The sequence below is a fragment of the Dermacentor variabilis genome, chromosome 6, assembly GCF_050947875.1.
Source record: "Dermacentor variabilis isolate Ectoservices chromosome 6, ASM5094787v1, whole genome shotgun sequence".
NCBI lineage: Eukaryota > Metazoa > Arthropoda > Arachnida > Ixodida > Ixodidae > Dermacentor > Dermacentor variabilis.
Genome location: NC_134573.1, coordinates 27,029,031 through 27,049,638, shown reverse-complemented (window position 1 = coordinate 27,049,638; position 20,608 = coordinate 27,029,031).

Sequence of the window (20,608 nt, the reverse complement as noted above, 5' to 3'; positions counted from 1 at the left end):
ATGTTTTGATCAATAAACGTTGATTCACACGCCATATATGCGACAGCGTAGTTTTCTATAGCAGGTTTAAAGCGTTTAAACGCATTAAAAACCGAAAGCACGAAATGCAGACGCACAAAAGCGACTTTTCTGCCGAAAACGAAATGTAATCGCCAATTCCCACCTTTTTCTATATCACTGATCGTTTGTACGCATACGTGGGCTCACTCCTAAAACTTATACAACGCAGATAATGATGCCGTGAAGCGTGAAATTCAGCGCCGTGCGAAAGCACTACGGAACGATACGCACCTGTAGCAGATGACGCGCTTCTTTGGCGCAAACTTCGACAGCAGCGGGTACAGAGGCGGGCCGCATGCTCGCTGCGGGAGCGCCGAGGAGATGCGGAACTGAAAAGGAAACGGTGGCCCCAGCAGCTCGTCCCACTCAACCATTCGTTTCACAAGGTGTTTGGAGCGCTTTGGAAGGTAGAGGCCGCTTAGCCAATCAGGGTGGAGCGCATCAGAAAATTGTGTTCTTACTCGCCTGTCGCCCCGCGATAATGACAGGTGGCCCCACCCATAGAGTTTCTCACCATATTAATATGGCCCCACCTAGGTTAAAGAAGTGTACTAATATTTAGCGTATTTAATTTTGCAGCAGGTGGCGCTGGTGTCTTCTTGACCTTTTTTTGGATAAAAGCTGGAACTGCCTCTCTACTCGACGCGAAGCCCTTCAAGAACGTTTAAAGCTATCTGCTTCGCCAGCTTGTGAAAACAGCGCACATTCGACGGACGGCACACAGGGGACACAACCGAATTGGGCGACGCCATATTGCCGAAAGACAGCGCATCACTAGAGTATAGTTTACTATATGCGCTTAGGCATTTTTATTGAAAATCCAGATGGCGCCACCGTCGCCTTCTTCTGGACGCCACGCCCCCGCGTGCGGCGGAGGCGCCGGTCGGCAGCGTCAGAGCGTGCCGAACAGACGCACGGCCGTGGTCTGTTAGGAATGGCCGTAGGGGGTGGCAACGTGCCAGCTATTTCAGCCCGCTGCACGTGTTCCAATCCAACCAGACGGGGCGCACTTCAGAGAACTGCGGATGACCGGCAGCCGCGTGGCGCGGGGTCAACTCAGGAATGTGGTACTCGGCCGCGCCACCCGGGACGGAGCAGAGTTCTACGAAGCCCCTCTGACGTCGGCTCCGGACCTTTACACCTCTGTGTGTGTGCAACACGAGTATGTGAGCCCGCCTCCTCCAAAAGGGCGGGTCATCTTCGGTGACGTCGAACGATGACTGGACGAACGTTTCCGTTCGCTTGGAATCAAGGGGGGCCAAGTGCTTATAAGCAGCGTTTGTTGGGTGCTCGGTGTCGTGCTTGTCGTCGGGAGCTGATTGCTCGTTGTCATGCTCGAGATATACTAGTGAGCTGTGTGCTCGTAAGCTGTTTGCTGTATGTTAGTTTTGCGGGCTCCATATGGGAGTCACGCTAGACTGTCGATGTATGTCTTGTCTGAGATGTAAATAATGTAAATAAATCCTGTTCACCGAGCTCCTCTCTACGACCTTCAACTCCTTCAAATGGTGGCAGCGGCGAGATCGTCCGACGACTCCAATATCTGGTTGGCAACGGTGAGATCGGCCTACGTCTTCTAAATCGGCCTACGACTCGGAGACAGCAACGGCAGCTGCCGAACGTTGGCACATGGTGACCGACCGGTATCCCGATCAAGTTGGAGGCGACCTGGGATTGACCACCTCTTGCAACTGACTGGGTACGGCGGGGAAGGACTGGTGATATGGTGCTGCTTCAGTAGGTAAGCGTTTGGTTTTGGCTGTAAGATTTACTAGGCTTCAATTTCTCTGTGTTTCTTAATTGATTCGCTGGGGATCTTTTACTTGTATTTTGATTTGCGTGGGTATCGCAACAAGTATTGTGTGACAGCAGAGCCAAAGCTTAAAGTAGCGACCATGGTCCTAATGTGTTTGACAAGAGCTGACCTGTTGTGGTTGTATGAAGAGATCGAGGTAGACGTAGAGGAGGACTTGGCGGAAACAGAAATTCGTAAGACAATTCTCGAAAGTAACGATGATTCGAAATTCATAGAACAAATGAGTAAACGAATCCTAAACAAAAAACGGGAACAGGAAGCAATTAGGCAAGAGCAGGAAGAATTTAAGCAAGAACAGGAAAAAGCTAGGCAGGAACTGAAAATAATTTCTCTGGAAGAAGGCCTAACAGAAGTAACGAGGCAGTACATTGATGCATTGAACGGAGAGATTCAAGGTTTAGAGCAGGCAATCGAACTAAGTGAACAGTGGCTGGAGAAATCTGTAGGCTGGACGCAGCGAAAGTGGGAGGAAGTAGACAGCAGATTTCAGTCGAAAGCCGACAGAAGTAGTAGTACCTGTGAGAGTAGCAGCACGTTCACAGGTGAACTCGAAGTGCTAGCAGCTAACGATGCCTTAGTGGCAACAGAGGCCGTTAAAGGCCAGAGTGAGAGCGACGAGGTGCTGTGCCAACAGAGGACTGTAGAGACAGCTAGGCCAGCTGCAAACAAATTGGCACAGTTACCGCGCGTGTGCATCGCATCTCATGGTAGCAAGGTCGTTAGCGAGGTACAGAATACTACGGACTTGACAGATGCGAGCACCCATGTCTAGTCAGATCTCCGTGCCGAAGAGAAGTGCCAGCTGGACGATGCAGTTGAGAGTAGTTCTCGGGAAGGCGAGCTCCGTAGCTCACGAGAGAACGACTGCATTGTTCAGGGATCGGTGCGGCTCTCCGTCAGTCTAGGTGGCCAAGAGAGGAATGATTTAGTTAAGGATCATTCAGACTGTGCGGGTAAGAGACCGATCCGGGCCGACGAGATGTGTAACGGCCAGCACGAGGCGCGAGATGACGGCATGAAAGAGTTCGAGGAGAAAGCGCCGCAGAAAGAAGCGCCGTAAGGATCGGAATGCGATGGCTAAAGTAGCGAAGCCAAAGACGGCAACAGGCGCGAAAAGGCAGGGCGCAGCGAAAAGAAAGGTGTGGTCGTCACGGACGCTGTTGACGCATCAAACACGTTCGAGCCACCGGTCAAATGGGGACCGAGAAGCATGTTCGGCGCGGACGCGGACAAAGGGCACGGGGCAGTTAAATTCCTCGTCGTTCGGTCGTTCTTTTCGAAGCTCAGCGTGTAGTACAAAGAAGCGCGAGGTGGCAAGACGAGACCAGGTGGGGAATCGCGACGCGGTCACTCGAGTTTGTGAGGAAAGAGGGGCGCCAGGACGCAAATTGGCAGGAGACTGTAACGTCTTGGGGGAGCTGATAGTGAGTCAGCCATTTTGTTGTTCCTGGGTAGCCAGAATAGCTTTCAAACCGCGACCACCTCGAGTACGGCTCAAATAGTATCAGTCAGTTGTAAACGTTTGAAAAAGAAAGGACAAGAGAGCTTCCGTAGAAGGAAAACGTGTTGTTTTGTTTTATTTTTGAACATCTGAAGATTTTCACGAATTGAGACTAATTTCTTTCAATATGTAAGGTATGAGTTCTGTTTATGTTTTGTTTGAGAAGCTCGAGATTTGAAAGACGCGTTTTTTTGTAAACACGTAGTATCGGGAATTGTTCATTAATAAGTAGATAGGCTTGTGTGTGTGTCTGTGTGCGTGTGCGTGTGTGCGGGTGTGCGTGTGAGAGAGAGAGAGAGAGAGAGAGAGAGAGAGAGAGAGAGAAATAGAGAGAGAGATAGAGAGAGAGTAACCTGAGTGTCAAGGTTATCGGGGAGAAGCCTATCGTAACGCGCGTGTGTTCTAGTTAACCTTCTTTTTCGTGTTTTTTTTATTTTCAAAGGTTAAGCGCGTGGATTTTCAGTAAGTGCTTGATTTGCACTGAGAAGAGCTATTAGTTCCTTTAGCGCGTGTCCTGTGCGAACGGAAGGAAGCAGAAGGTTTATGACTGGGTTGCTCGTGTGTATCGAGGGCGGCCGTACTCTGACTTCTCTAGTACGCGTGCGTAGAGCTAGTTAGTAAAAGACATTTGTTCAAAGGTTACTCTGTGTTGCGTAAGTTACGCAAGTTTGGTTGTTTGTTTAAGGAACGTGTCCTGTGTGGATTAAAGGAAGAAATGTGAGTAAGCGTCGCAAGTACGCGTTTTGAATAGAGACCACAAAGTTAGCGCGTTTGTGATGACGTACCTGTAGAGTTGGCAAGACGGTTCGGTGGCAACAGTACATGAGATAAGTACCCCACTGTGATAGGATAAGAACAGGCTGTTCGCGAAGATAGGCTGCTTAAGTTATGTTTGGGTATTGGTGTTTGAGAGCCTTCGGTTTAATTCTTCGTAAACCTTCACTCTTGTGCAGCGCGATGCTCGGTTTTGGTCGAACTCAAGAGGAACGTGAACGCTCGCTTTGGCGGCACGAAATTTTGGGGCAAAATTTGGGGTTTCCCAGTTGAGTGACTTGCATTGAAATTTTGATAGGAAGCCTGGTAGGTTAACAGCTAATTCCAGGCGTTTGAACGCTGAGCGGTAGTGTGTTGCCGGGATCGACTCTTCTGTGCCAGTTGTGAGATGGGTGAAGGCATTCCAAGTACGCAGGGGTTGCAGAGAGCAAAGCCATCGTCTTGCTCGCCAGCCATTCTCTTCCTGCCCAGCGGTTGCCAGCACTGGCCAGGCGAGATTTTCCGGGCCATGGAGGAGCTGTTAGGAATGGCCGTACGGGGTGGCAACGTGCCAGCTATCTCAGCCCGCTGCACGTGTTCCAATCCAACCAGACGGGGCGCACTTCAGAGAACTGCGGATGACCGGCAGCCACGTGGCGCGGGGTCAGCTCAGGAATGTGGTACCCGGCCGCGCCACCCTGAACGGAGCAGAGTTCTATGAAGCCCCTGTGACGTCGGCTCCGGACCTTTACACCTGTGTGCGCGTGCAACACGAGTGTGTGAGCACGCCTCCTCCAAAAGGGCGGGTCATCTTCGGTGATGTCGAACGATGACTGGACGAACGTTTCCGTTCGCTTGGAATCAAGGGGGGGGGGGGGGCAAGTGCATATAAGCAGCGTTTGCCGGGTGCTCGGTGTCGTGCTCGTCGTCGGGAGCTGAGTGCTCGTTGTCATGCTCGAGATATACTAGTGAGCTGTGTGTTCGTAAGCTGTTTGCTGTATGTTAGTCTTGCGGGCTCCATATGGGAGTCACGCTAGACTGTCGATGTATGTCTTGCCTGAGATGTAAATAATGTAAATAAATCCTGTTCACCGAGTTCCTCTCTACGACCTTCAACTCCTTCAAATGGTGGCAGCGGCGAGATCGTCCGACGACTCCAAGAGGTCGAGCGCAGCGTTGCAGTTGCGTTCGAGGATGACCGTGCCTGGATTAGCTGGAGCCACGCAGTCAGATGGACCGCGTTTGCAGCTTGTCTTTCCTTTGTAAACCTTATATTCGTGTTTCATTGTCATGAGATAACGAAATGCAGAGCTCATATTGCGAAGAAATGGGGATCATGTGCAGTAATGGAATGAGATACAGGAATAAATGAACTGTGGCATCATCAGCCTGGTTACGCCCACTGCAGGGCGAAGGCCTCTCCCATACTTCTCCAGCTACCCCGGTCATGTACTAATTGTGGCCATGTTGTCCCTGCAAACTTCTTAATCTCATCCGCCCACCTAACTTTCTGCCGCCCCCTGCTACGCTTCCCTTCCCGGAATCCAGTCCATAACCCTTAAAGGGACCCTGAAACGATTTTGACGATTTTCTACAAACGTACTGAGTCGTTAGAGTGGGTCCTTCTGATCATTGACACATCTAAGTGCTCCGCGTAAAGCGTGTAATTTATTATAAGGTTTTAAAAATACACATCGCTGCCGATCGCAACACACTGCTCGGCGGAATTTTAAGCCGACCCTACCCATATGATCGAAATCACCCATATAACGTCAGTGGGGCGAGCTATCCGATTGGCTGACCAGAGCACGCGATCAATAATTTTTCCAACTTTATGGTAAACAAATCACGTTCGTAATAGTTAGAGTGTTAGTTAATTTGTTTTTATAAAAAGAAAGTAACATAAAGAGAATGCACAAGAACAATTTTTCAGAACACTTAAGCACTTCCGGCACGCAAGTGTCGTCGGCCAAGCTGGGGTGGCTAGAATCCACCCTAAGAACTCAAGCCACCCTAGCCAAGCGGCTAGCGGAGAGGTTTCTCGCGGGCGGGGCGCGCTCCAAAACAACCGGAAGTGGGCGATGTGACGTCGCATCGTGACGCAGAACCAGTGAAGGCGGAGCTTAGCCCCGATCGCTTGGCGAACGAGTTGTAGGAAAAGCACGGCTAGGGAGGAGGGTAACTTGTAATCGCTTGTAGCTCCATTAATACGTAACGCTTCACTTAACTGGTGATGCGAATGTTCTACTTAAACTGTACCCTACGCGTCTACAAAATTTGTCCGAACCGTTTCAGGGGCCCTTTAATGACCATCGGTTATCTTCCCGCCTCATTAGATGTCCTGCCCATGCCCACTTCTTTTTCTTGATTTCAACTAAGATGTCATTAATTCGTGTTCCCTCACCCAATCTTCTCTTTTCTTATCCCTTAACGTTACACCTATCATTCTTTCCATAGCTCATATTGCGTCGTCCTCAATTTAAGTAGAACCCTTTTCGTAAGCCTCCAGGTTTCTGCCCCGTACACGAGTACTGGTAAGACACCAGTACTCGGGGGCACGCTACCGCGCAGGCACCTGTCATGACTGTCCCTTTCTAGACGCAGGCCTACCTCGTGTTGGTATTTCGAAGCCTTCCCGCCTACCTTGCAAGCATCGAGGGCACAGCATATCGCCGCTTCACAGTTTCCGGCCAATTTTTCAACGGAACAAGGACAGAGGCTGCTACGTGGCCGCTGATTCCCGCCATTACTGATGCTCTCATCTGGCAATGCGCGGTCAACGCCGCTGGTCTATTAAACCCGCCTCCGTTCCGCTGCCAGTCGGGGCACGCTACCGCGCAGGCACCTGTCATGACTGTCCCTTTCTTGACGCAGGTTAGTTACCTTATGCTGCTTCATTTCGCAGCAGCAACCCATTCTTGCTTGCGGTGTCGTGCCCCCCTGGAATGCGTGACTTTTGTCTACGTTTGCTGAAACTGGTTTAGTTGTATGCAAGTGCTGTTGTCGTGGCTTTTACACTCATTTTGTCTATGGACGACGAACTTTATCCCGGTCCTGATCACAACACTGCACCGTCCCTTGAATACACTTCTAATACCTTGTCGCGACTTGAAGCATCGCAAACCACCTTGTTATCGGAGGTAACAATGATCCGGGTTGCCCAAAGCAATATTGAGCACCTCGTCAACAGTCTTTCAAGTCTTGTTGATGCCTTAGAAAAACTTGCTGAAAATAACCGCTACACCATTTCTGAGTCAGTCTCCTCCCCTAATGCTGAAATTGCCAAACTTACTGCTGAAGTACATGCCTTAGCCGGAAATTGCGACGACTCAGAAAACCGTCAGCGCCGGTCAAATATGCTATTTTTTGGAATTCCGGATGAGAATGGGGGGAGAGCTGGACGCGACCTGAGTCGCATGTTGTCTCACTTCGTGCTGATAAGCTAGCCATTACGATTAACAGCAGTGATATTGAAAGGGCACATAGACTAGGACGTTACCAGGTTGGAAAGAACCGTCCGATAATTGCAAAGTTTGCAAGATTTAAGGATAAAATTTCGATTCTTTCTGAAACATCAAAGCTGAAGGATACACCCTTTACAGTTCGCGAAGATTACTCGGCACGTGTCAGAATAGCCCGCCAAAAACTTTTTGCACATGAGCAAGAGGCTCGGTTCACTTCCTTTAAAATTCGTTTTGACAAGCTAGCAATGAACAACAAATTATTCATTTACGACTATCTGACTGATACCGTTAGAGAACTAAAGTCGTAGCGTTCACTGCAAACTCGCTCGCTGTTATCCTGCCACACTACTTGGCCACATTCACACCAGCCCAAAGTCCCAGTATACGACAGTATTTCATTCCTTCTGTGAAACGTACGAAGCTATCTTCCTAAAAAAGACCTAATAGAAGCCGTTATTGATGACAGTTCTGCCGACATTGCAATATTTACAGTCATGGCTTACTACTGATATAGACACGCAAGAACTTTTGTCCAATGACGTGTTCAACGCCTTCAGAATTGACAGGGTTGGTAGCAGGGGGGGGGGGGGGGGGGTGTTCTCTTCCTGATTAAATCTGATCTGTCTTCCTCCGCAATACTATGGTGTTCTATAAGGGGGTAGTGGGCTCAGGAGCCGGAGCGCCCTATGCATTGCAGCGAGGCGGCGAGTGTGGACGGGACGCGGATTTCGGTGGCGGCGCTGTAGTCGCGTGGGCTGGCTCCCTCCGCTGCTTCGCCATAGAATAAAGTGCTTCGCGCGCTTGTTCATGCGGGCTTGATTCGCGACGTTGACTGTTTTTTGGTGTTTTAACCTACCGTTCGAGTCTGTTTCGCGCGCAGTCGGCCGAACACGTGAGCAGTAGGAAGGTCGAAACGTCAACGGCAGCGACCCTGCTTCGCTCCCGGCTGTGAAACAGGATATAAGTGGAAAAAAGGAAACCAGCCGTCGTTCACCGCGCCGAAAGATGAATAAACACAGCGAATTTGGGAACGCAACTTGCATCGCCAAGACAAAAACTCAACGAAACGTGTGCGGTTTGTGTGCGAAACACGCTAAAAGAGTAGGTGGATTTTTAAGCGATTCAAGTGCAGATGGCCTAAGGGTGACGATATCTAGCACATTATCACTGCTGGGTTATCTTGTCAGCCAGGGATTTAGGTATGTTATGACATACAGGTTAAGCCAGGATTCGCTGGAAAACTTTTTCGGTATAGTCAGGCAATCATGTGGGTCTAATGTCCACCCAACACCAACGCAGTTTCTAATTGTCGTTAGTTGCCTATCCTTTTATAACCTTGCGAAAATAGTACGCTCAGGCAATGCTGACCTTAATGGAGCTAGTGGAGAAATGAGTTCTCTCCTGAGTGCGCAAGATGGTCCAGCTCAATAAGCCAGGGCTGCTGCAATCGACCATCTCATTGAGGAAGGAAACCTAGCTTCAGCCGAGCGCATGGTTCGTAGTATTCCTGCTGAGCACAGAGAGTTGGTGGAGCAGAACAGCGACGACCGTCTAATGCATTACATGGCAGGATATGTTGCTCGAAAGTTTCTGAAGTGTTATGACTGCATGTCTTGCAAGGCCTTTCTTATGGAAACCCCCAATACGGAAAGCAGAAACTCTGAGTTCACTGTGACATGCGACAAGGGAGGGTTGTACGTTATATCCTTCGCTGGAGCTTTTCAGGGCAGTGAAGAAGTTGGAGGACATCTTCACTGTGTTCTTCAGCCGAGAGAAACTCTGCAGTGACAGCATAGTGGATGTAATGTTGCTAATGAAGTAGAACTTCGGCTGTGCCTTAGGCTGCAGCCAGGACTAAGATGCGCTCACAACAGAGTTGACGAAGTTCTATGTGCTGACCAGGCTGCACTTCTATGTAAAACGGATCAACCAATCGCGATCAGGAACGGCGTAAAAAGAAATTGCACGCGAAGATAAGCCGTTCCTCATAGTACCTCTCTCGTAGCAGCCATGCACTTTGAGAAAGGAGTAGCTGCCCATCTTTTGTACCAATAAAGAGTTGTTTGTGGCTACCACGAGTTCCCTTTATTTTGCTGTGTTACGAAATTTCGCTATCCCTGGTAACCACTACGATCGCATAATAGTGGCATCACCATAGGATTAACTCCCTGGCTTTCAGTGGATATATGCTTTCGTAAACAAAATCGCAGTTAAAGGAATAAAACCTCATCATATCTGGCCTCTGTTCCGAATGTGTTAGTACACGCGCCGCAATTGTTTGGCTCACTTGAACTTGTGAATACAATTGGGTCCTGACCTGTATAAAAAGTGTTAATGGCAAATGAATTAAGCAATTTACCCATTCACATATTTACCTCTTCTGCGGTGTTCGCGAGCTTTTAGTTTAGAAATCAGTCGCATCGTTGTGCGGCCGTTAGTGTGCACTCGTTGGGTCGGCTTTATTTTCACGCAAGCTTGAAGAACGTCCGTCTTTCCACCTTTCTCTGTGCCTTGTCTTAATTTCAGATGAAGTTTTCAGAAAACATGCTACGGAGCTGCGCGCTTTCTTTTTTCGGCGTGACACGAAGCGCACACGGCTTTCTATACGTTGAAAATGCTCAGTTTCGCGTTCCGTACCGCCCATGCTCTAGTGGCGCCATCTGGAGGCGTCGACGTGAGATGCCACACCCGCGGGCTCTCCCTGACCCCACTACCCCCTTCTAGTTCACTATAGCAATACCAATCAACAACGAACAAGAAATTCTTTGCGTTAAAGGGGTTGAGACACCAAATTTTGAGGCTATAAAAAGCATGTTGTAGGCTGCTTCCGTATGCAAGGACACCCAGAACGAGGTATTGGACGCTGTAAACATTTCAAAATAATTTTAATCGAGCTCCAAAGAGTAATTAAAAACTCCTTCTCGTAGTCGAGACCCATCGCTAGCGCGGTAGTTACTACGTCACAGAGGAGGAACGAAAATATTGACGTCATAGCACACCAGCACAAAAACGTGACGTATGATGAGTAGCGATGAAATGCCGATTACGGAGCCTGCTGAGCAGAGCAACCGAGCATAGCCTCCACTACGACCGAGCTACAGGCATATAGAAATCCTTTCTTAATGCAAAGAAGGGGTAAGGCGTGCAGAAACGGACACAAGAGGAGAGAAGTGGACAACACGAACGCCGCACGCCGGCCCGCGAACGGCAAGCTGCGTGCGGCGAGTTGCCCTGCGGACGGGCCTTTACACGTTTGAGTGTAACACTAGCCGGCCGACTCCGAAAGGGACCAGGATATGCGGCGTTCGTGTTGTCTGCTTCTCTCCTCGCATAGTCGCGTAGTTCGGCAGCTCGGAGCGGACTCTCCTTCGCTTGGCCTTTCCACGTTACCGGCCCGTCCACGTTACCGGCACGGAAACTCGCCGCACGCCGTTTGCAGTTCGCGGGCTCCCGTGTGCCGGCGGTATTGCTCGCGAACGGCGAGATTTCCTTGCCGTAGAGAGGACGGGCCCGGGACCCATTTGTGCGGCAGCCGTAAGGCGAAGCGGCCAATCAGCGACCGAGGAGTGGTCGCTCTGGCATCGACGGCAGCTTCACCGCCTCTGATCGTTCGGCGCCGCCGATATCGTCGCTAGGCCTTTTCCGGTTCACTTCAAAGCTAAAGCTTACGGCGCTTCGGAATGAATCACCGACTCTCACAAGCCGCAATATTTTCTTACCGTTGTTGTCGCTCTTCGCAATAATTATAATAATCACGACATGCACTTCGAATCGCCAGTGGTTGACCCCTGCTGGCAGAGCACGCGTATACGCGAGCAGACGACGCAGCATAGTTTTACGTCACTATTTTTTGTGGGCCACGTGACCAAGCCATGTTGCGTTTCCTCCTCTGTGACGTCATAGCATCCCCCGGAGCCCAGAAACCGAAATCGCTCGTATAATAATGCTATTATTAAATTATTTATCGGATATATATGAATCCCGCTGTGTGTATCGTGCTCCCTGAAGCATGACGCAACGTTTGAATCAACAAACGCATGAACGAAAATTTTGATGTCTCCACCCCTTTAAAGTGTCTTTTCGTTTTTTCACAAATATTATCGCGTGCTACCGTGCGCCCGACTGCGACAAATCTTTTACGAAAGACTTACACAACTTGCTTTTGCATTTATTTGCTACATTTCCCAAAAGTAACTTCATCCTCTGCGGTGACTTTAACCTTCCTGACACTAACTGGGATAAAATGACAGTACCTTCTCAGCTATCTAAAGAATTTCTTGATCTTGTTCTAACATTTAACTTCACACAAATGGTGTCTACGCCGACTCACGGTGCCAATATTCTTGATTTAGTTTTGGTTTCCAACCCCGATGCTGTTCAATCATGAACGTGTATTGATGGCCTAAGTGATCACAAGATGGTGTTACTTGACCTGACCTTTCAGGTACCAACCAGTCAACCTTCTACAAAATATATCCGCGATTACAACAAAGCAGACTTCTCAAAAATAAATCAGGAATTAGATGCTTTCTTTGTGTCTTTTGAGCCGTCCGCTTTCTTGCGAAATGTAGAGAGCAATTGGCTACTTTATAAACAGAAGATATTGTCTCTTGTCGAGAAATATGTGCCACTTGTCCGCATTCGGGGCGATGTCGATAAACCATGGTTCACCAACTCCCTTAGCAAGCTCGCAAACAAAAAGAAGCGCCTTTTTCGGGCAGCTAAACACACGGACTGCAATTCCAAATGGGAAAAGTATTTCGCATGCCTCCGTCAATACAATAATTTGTTAAGGCAATCAAAAAAGAATTTTTTTTCATATCGACCTTCTTAGTATCCTTCGTGAAAACCCACAGAAATTTTGGAAACTACCCACAAACCGCAGTGCTTCTCACAATATAACTGTCATATCCTGATGGATCACCTGTCTCTACTTATCATCGATCCGATGTCATGAATTCTTATTTCTCTTCCGTTTTCACTCAAGAACCCGCCTTAGGTAACAGTACCCTTCCTGACTGCAACTTTTCCTGCATGCCTTCAATTGACGTCAAATCAGAGGGCATTTTGGCCCTGATAGATAATATCAATGTCTCCAGTGCTCCCGGCCTGGATAACATTCCCGCTAAAGTTATCAAAAGCACTAAGGTGCTTACTAGTAAAATTCTACAAATCATCTTTACGCAGTCCATAACTACCAGTACCATTCGTAACGACTGGAAGTTAAGCAAGGTTGTCCCGGTTTTCAAAAGTGGCGACAGAACTGATCCATCGAATTATCGCCCGATATCACTCACCTGTATTGCCTGTAAACTTCTTGAACACATAATCTATTCTCATGTTGCCTCTCATCTTGAAGCTAACTCTTTCCTTTTCTGTAACCAGCATCGCTTCCGACCAGGTCACTCATGTGAAACTCAACTCTTTGAATTCACTACTGACCTTCATTTAAACCTTAATTCTCTCTTCCAAACAGACGTAATTTATCTAGAGTTTTTGAAAGCCTTTGACCGTGTACCTCACGAACGACTAATGATCAAAGTGAACAGCTTGTGTCTCCATCCTTTAATCACGTCCTGGATCCGGTGCTTCCTAATTGGCCGATCACAGTTTACAGTGATTGGACACCGTCCCTCTACAGTCACCGAAGTATTATCTGGAGTACCGCAAGGTTCAGTCCTTGGACCCCTTTTGTTTTTAATTTTCATTAATGATCTTCACTCTGGTATTTCATCATCCATACGGCTCTTTGCCGATGACTGCGTGCTGTACCGCCGTATAAACTCATACAATGATCAGTTGCTTTTACAGCGTGACCTCACTACAATTGAAAAATGGTGCACGGAGTAGCTCATGCAGCTAAACGTCAAAAAATGTAAGTTCATGCGCATATCGTGGAAACACTCTTTCATGCGCATATCGCGGAAACACTCTTACTCTTTGCATTCCCTCCCTATTGAGCTGGTTCAATCGTAAGGGAATACATCTACTTAGGGCAGGTAGTGACGGCAGATCCGGATCATGAGACGGAAATAATCAGAAGAATAAGAATGGGCTGGGGTGCATTTGGCAGGCATTCTCAGATCATGAACAGCAGGTTGCCATTATCCCTCAAGAGAAAAGTATATAATAGCTGTGTCTTACTAGTACTCACCTACGGGGCAGAAACCTGGAGGCTTACGAAAAGGGTTCTACTCAAATTGAGGACGACGCAATGAGCTATGGAAAGAAGAATGATAGGTGTATCGTTGAGGGATAAGAAAAGAGCAGATTGGGTGAGGGAACAAACGCGAGTTAATGACATCTTAGTTGAAATCAAGAAAAAGAAATGGGCATGGGCAGGACATGTAATGAGGAGGGAAGATAACCGATGGTCATTAAGGGTTACGGACTGGATCCCAAGGGAAGGGAAGCGTAGCAGGGGGCGGCAGAAAGTTAGGTGGGCGGATGAGATTAAGAAGTTTGCAGGCATGGCATGGCCACAATTAGTACATGACCGGCGTTGTTGGAGAAGTATGGGAGAGGCCTTTGCCCTGCAGTGGGCGTAACCAGGATGATGATGATGATGATGAATCATACAGGTACCTTGGTATCACCTTCACTAGCAAGCTTACATGATCAGAACATATCCAAAATCTGGTTACTGCCACTAATCGATCCCTGGGATTCATAAGACGGTCACTATCATCATCACCCCCTGTGATCCGTCAACTAGCATATGAAACATTTATCCGTACTAAACTGGAATTCGCGTCGTCAATATGGAATCCCCATCAAGCGTACGTTGTTGAGCTACTGGAAGCTGTCCAAAATCGCGCAGCCCGGTTTATTACATCCCAGTACGGCTATCGGCTAAGTGTTAGAAACATCAAATCATCCCTCCACATCCAATCATTAGCACATCGTCGAAAAATCTCACGCTTATGCCTCTTTCAAAAGCTCTATTACAATTTCCCGCATTTACGCGACACACTTCTTTTGCCACCCAACCGTACTTCACGCCGTCTCTCAAACAACCTCAGTATTCAACGTCTTCACGGCTCTACTAAATCCTTCAACAGCTCTTTCTTGCCGGTAGCTATTGCAGAATAGTTTACCGGACCGCGTAGTAATCGAAAGTAACCCTACCAAGTTTCGAAACATACTAACGAGCTTTCCGAGTATTGATGCTTAATAGATTTGACTTATTTTTACATCACACATTTTTAGTGCATTGGTTACTACATTTTGTGTTTGACATTCATTTGATTACACCTTCTTTACCCCTTATGAATGTTATTGTTTCTTACTTCAGTCATGACTGTTTGTACCTTTCTTTTTCTTATGTATGCTCCCCCCTTATGCAATACCCCAACAGGGGTCTTTAAGGGTCAATAAATGATGATGATGAGTTGTTATACACTCTTCTGTTGAGGGATAATCGCAACCTGCTTTCATGATCTGAGAATGACTGCCAAACGCACCCCAGACCATCCTTATTCCGATTATTTCAGTCTCATGATGATGATGAGTTGTTATACACTCTTCTGTTGAGGGATAATCGCAACCTGCTTTCATGATCTGAGAAGACTGCCAAACGCACCCCAGACCATCCTTATTCCGATTATTTCAGTCTCATGATCCGGATCCGCAGTCACTACCTGTCCTAAGTAGATGTATTCCCTTACCACTTCCAGTGCCTCGCTACTTATCATAAACTGCTGTTATCTTCCAGGACTGTTAAAGATTGCTTTAGTTTTCTGCAGATTAATTTGTAAACCAACCTTCCGCTTTGCCTCTCCAGGTCAGTGAGCATGCATTGCACTTGGTCCCCCGAGTTACTAAGCAAGGAAATATCAGCGAATCGCAAGTTACTAAGGTATTCTCCATTAACTCTTGTACCCAATTCTTCCTAATCGAGGTCTCTGAATACCTCCTGTAAACACGCTGTGAATAGCATTGGAGAGATCGTATCTCCGTGCCTGACACCTTTCTTTATTGGGATTTTGTTGCTTTCTTTGTGGAGGACTACGGTGGCTGTGAAGCTGCTATAGATATATCTCACTATTTTCACATACGGCTCTTCTACACTCAGATTCCGTAATGCCTCCATGACTGCTGAGGTTTCAACTGAATCAAACGCTTTCTCGTAATCAATTAAAGCTGTATATAAGGGTTGGTTATATTCCGCTCATTTCTCTATCACCCGATTGATAGTGTGAATACGGTCTATTGTTGAGTAGCCTTTACGGAATCCTGCCTGGTCCTTTAGTTGACGGAAGTCTAAGGTGTTCCCGATTCTATTTTCCATTACCTTAGTAAATACTTTGTAGGCAACGGACAGTAAACTGATCGGTCTACAATTTTTCAAGTCTTTGGCGTCCCCTTTCTTATGGATTAGGATTATGTTAGCGTTCTTCCAAGATTCCGGTACGCTCGAGGTCATGAGGCATTGCGTATACAGGGTGGCCAGTTTTTCTAGAACCATCTGCCCACCTTCCTTCAACAAATCTGCTGTTATCTGATCCTCCCCAGCTGCCTTCACCCTTTGCATAGCTCCCAAGGCTTTCTTTATTTCTTCCGGCGTTACTTGTGGGATTTCCAATTCCTCTTCACTATTCTCTCTTCCATTATCGTCGTGGGTGCCACCGGTACTGTATAAATCTCTATAGAACTCCTCGGCCACTTGAACGATCTCATCCATATTAGTCATGATATTGCCGGCTTTGTCTCTTAACGCATACATCTGATTCTTTCCTATTCCTAGTTTCTTCACTGCTTTTAGGGTTCCTCCGTTCTTGAGAGAATGTTCAATTTTATCCATATTGTACTTCCTTATGTCAGCTGTCTTACGCTTGTTGATTAACTTGGAAAGTTCTGCCAGTTCTATTCTAGCTGAAGGGTCAGAGGCTTTTGTATATTGGCGTTTCTTGGTCAGATCTTTCGTCGCCTGCGATAGCTTACTGGCATCTTGTCTAACGGAGTTACCACTGACTTCTAATGCACATTCCTTAATGATGCCCATAAAATTGTCGTTCATATCTTCAACACTAAGGACCTCTTCTTGAGTTAAAGTCGAATCTGTAGCTTGATCCGGAATTTCTCTATTTGCCCTCTTACCGCTAACTCATTGATCGGCTTATGTACCAGTTTCTTCCGTTCCCTCCTCAAGTCTACGGTAATTCGAGTACTTACCATCCTATGGTCACTGCAGCGCACCTTGCCGATCACGTCTACGTCTTGTATGATGCCAGGGTTAGCGCAGAGTGTAAAGTCTACTTCTAGTCTCTCCATTTGGGCTCCTCCATGTCCACTTTCGGCTATCCCGCTTGCGGAGGAAGGTATTCATTATCCGCATATTATTCTCTTCTGGAAACTCTACTAATAACTCTTCCCTGCTATTCCTAGAGCCTATGCCATATTACCCCACTGCCTTGTCTCCAGCCTGCTTCTTGCCTACCTTGGCATTGAAGTCGCCCATCAGTATAGTGTATTTTGTTTTCACTCTACCCATCACCGATTCCACGTCTTCATAGAAGCTTTCGACTTCCTTTCGACAAAATTTCCCCGATTCCCTAATAACGGCAGCAATTTGACATGTGGGTCACATTATTCGTTACGTGCAGCAGATTTTTTTTGTAGGTTGTGTTTTGAGAATATTTACGGAATAGCCATTTTCTTCCCTATTTTTATGCATCATACACCTGAGATGTAGTTGGTTTACCAGATCCCCTGGGTGAGTAAAGCAAAACACATTGTTTATATTTGTTTGGATTAGGAAGCATGTTATCGGTTGTCTGCCTTCGAGCTCGCACAGGTTTCCGTTGTCACATGCCTCCAATCTAAATGACGGTTCAACTGAGAGCGGGAGCTTTCTCATTGATGACCGACCTTCATCTGTTCCATATGACACCGTTCTCTTGTGCATGGGCTGCTCGCGTGTGGGCTCGTGGTAGAGATACTCCGGAAAATACGCCAAAATATCGTGGGTACCGCATCAGCCCGAAGCGCAGGCTTCCCACACTGTGTAGATACTTCCTGGCCTTCGATGCACGATATGCACATAATGCCTCAGCATGCACTTTGCATCAAAGTGCACAAATGGCTAATCGGTGCGGTGAATATTGAGCTCCCGCACGCGCATCGCCTCACTTCATCTTTAGGGACTCCGAAGAGCGAGAGCTGTGCCTGGCCTTTCAATGTAATGTACACGGTTATGCAACCCACTACAGAACAGTAGTTCTTTCGCCGAGGTGTGTTCATCCTCTCATTCTTCGGACCCCCTGCCAAGTTGCCGAGTTGCGAGGGCCGTCTGCGCGCATAAACATCGTGCAGACGGCTTCGTTTGACAGAAGCGAGGAACCTCAATTCATGGCAAAGCAGTAATTTTATTGTATATTTTTTTCGCACATACTAGGAACAAAAATTGACGAAACAAACACAAGCACGACGGTGCATTCAGTAGACGCCGCCGCGTCAAGTAGACGACAGCTCGGCGCCGTCGTAACCACTGTCGTTAGGCGTACGAACGCCGTCCTCGCGCATGCGCAGAAAGAGCGGAGAAATCCAATTATGTGCTTGTGGCGGCGGCCGGGCCGCCGAGGCACCGGATTGGGCGGGAGGAGCTTTAAGGCGACTGCAGCGCCGCCGCAAATTTCAAAGTTTCTTGCTACTCTCGCCACTTGCTGTGACCTCCGTTGGACCGACTTCTCCATTCTAGTACACTCTAGCACCACCACCTTGTAACAGGCCTCCGAGGACCTGTGTTTATGCAAGTCATTGCTATCAGTTTCACAACTGATTGAAAGTGCTCTCTATACTTTAACATTGTCACTCCAAACTGTTTTAACACGACAGCGTTAAGGAGCTCGTGTCGCAGAAAAGCCGGTGTCGTCAGCGTCGGTGTCATTGGCCGTGAGCAATAAATCCCAGCAGGCACTTCATGAATAAAAAACAACTTGCAAGATGGGCTGGGTGGGAATCGAACCAGGGTCTCCGGAGTGTGAGACGGAGACGTTACCACTGAGCCACGAGTTCGATGCTTCAAAGCGGTACAAAAGCGCCTCTAGTGAACGCAGTGTTGCCTTAGAAACAAGCTGTTTCTAAGGCTCACGTGTGCGTCGCTTGCTCAGGCGCACATTTCGTTGTCGCACCGAACGCTGCGTTGCTCGACGCTCACCGCGTCCGATGCGGGGCGCGTAGTCGCTGCGCCGTAGCCCATTGTCTTACACCCCTTGGCGGGCCGACGGGAACGCTGTCGCGTTCCACTCTTGAAGGCGAAGCTTAAGTGTGCTCCAATTTTTTAAACTTTTGCGTTTCTTTTAAATCTAGTCCTAAACAGCTCAAATATTTGACGGACTATTTGCTGTTCTCCTGCAGCCCTGATTGGCTAAGAGGCCCCTACCTTCCACAGTGCTGCAAACACCTTGTGAAACAATGTATAGTAGTTGCAGCACACACTGTGCTACAGATGCAACGGGCAGGGCGCCCACAGATCAAGGGCAGATACATTGTGTGCACACGTTTATGGTCGGCAATATCGATGGATGGTAATCAATTATTTTAATAAATGTATCCCGCAAAGCATTTAATCTTCATTGATATCTACCTTTTGTTTAATTGACTTAATCGAATAGACCTGTTCGATTAATCATTTTCAAGAGCTTGACAGGAATGGCGCAAACATTTTTGAAATCGCACAGGCATGGTGGTGCACGAACAGTGGCTGTGATAAAGTGACCATTTTTCCCCGAGTCCCAAGCAGTGTTGAGCCGAGCGTTCCCCACTCTTGCTGCACGAGACTTGAAATGCCCCGACAATTCACGGCACACCACAGCAACCCAGTCTTTCATTGTTACGACATTACCAGTCCACTAGAGACATGGCACAGCATGCGTGCCGGCTTGGCGCATGTATTTGACACTGCAATGGCGTTTGTGTCGATTCCAGCAATAGTGTAGCATCCGAACGGCTATTCTCGCATGCCGTTTATGTGTGGCCATTCAGAGAAGGTCTCGGCTTCACCCAAACATCCGAGCCAATTGACATTCTTGTGTTCAGTAGAGAACGACATGTGGTTTAAAATTCTGAACCACCAATTTTCTTTTCCACTGGACATACGATTTCCATCATATCTTAGTTTGACTTCACCTTTCACTTTTGCCATTTTACTTATTTCTTGATTAACAGTACAGTACAGAGATTCACAAGTGCAATGTATTTTATTTAATTCAGCACAAAGTGCCATTGTATCACATTGGTTATCTTTTCAAAAGACGTTGTAGTGAGAACAATACAGGGTGTGCCACGTGACTTGAGCCAAGAATTTAGAAATGAAAGGCGCATCAGAAGCAAATTGAACTGAACGCGTGCTATTCGCACTGGCCTACAGTAACTCGGGCGGTTATTTTGTTTTCCCCATAACTCACTCATTAAGTTTAATTACCCAACTTTTTAATTATTGCCCGAGGACCCCAAGTATAATACGCAGGTTTGTAGAGCACCTTCAGAAACTACCGATTGAGTTCTTTCCTGCACGATAAGTCTCACATAGTACTTTTTTTCTGGTTGTAAAAAAATCCCACAAAATCTGAAAAAAGAAAAAACACGTGGCACATCGCTTGCGAGGTTGTATCGCGTATCGCACTGCTCTCAAGCGTGCATTCGGTGAACGAGGTCGGCTGCATTGTGACTGGCGACGGGAAGAGACGCGAAGCATGCACGCATGATCGAGTAGTGGCTTCTTTTCTCTACACCAAGGTGAGGTGCGTGGGTAGTATGGTTGCGTATATGCAAAAATGCTATAACATGTTTTTGTTACATACTGTTTTGGCGAGCGACCCCCTCCGACCGACATTAGAGACATGAAGATCAATAATCTGGCTACTGAATTCTAAGAATTAAAAAAATATGAAGTCATAGATCTGACTCTTTTTTCTTTCACACCAAGCAAGTAGCTGGTGCTCACAGGGGAACTGGGAAGCAGACCGCCTCTACACACTCTGCGCCTGCCACTCGGGCCACTTCCGACACACG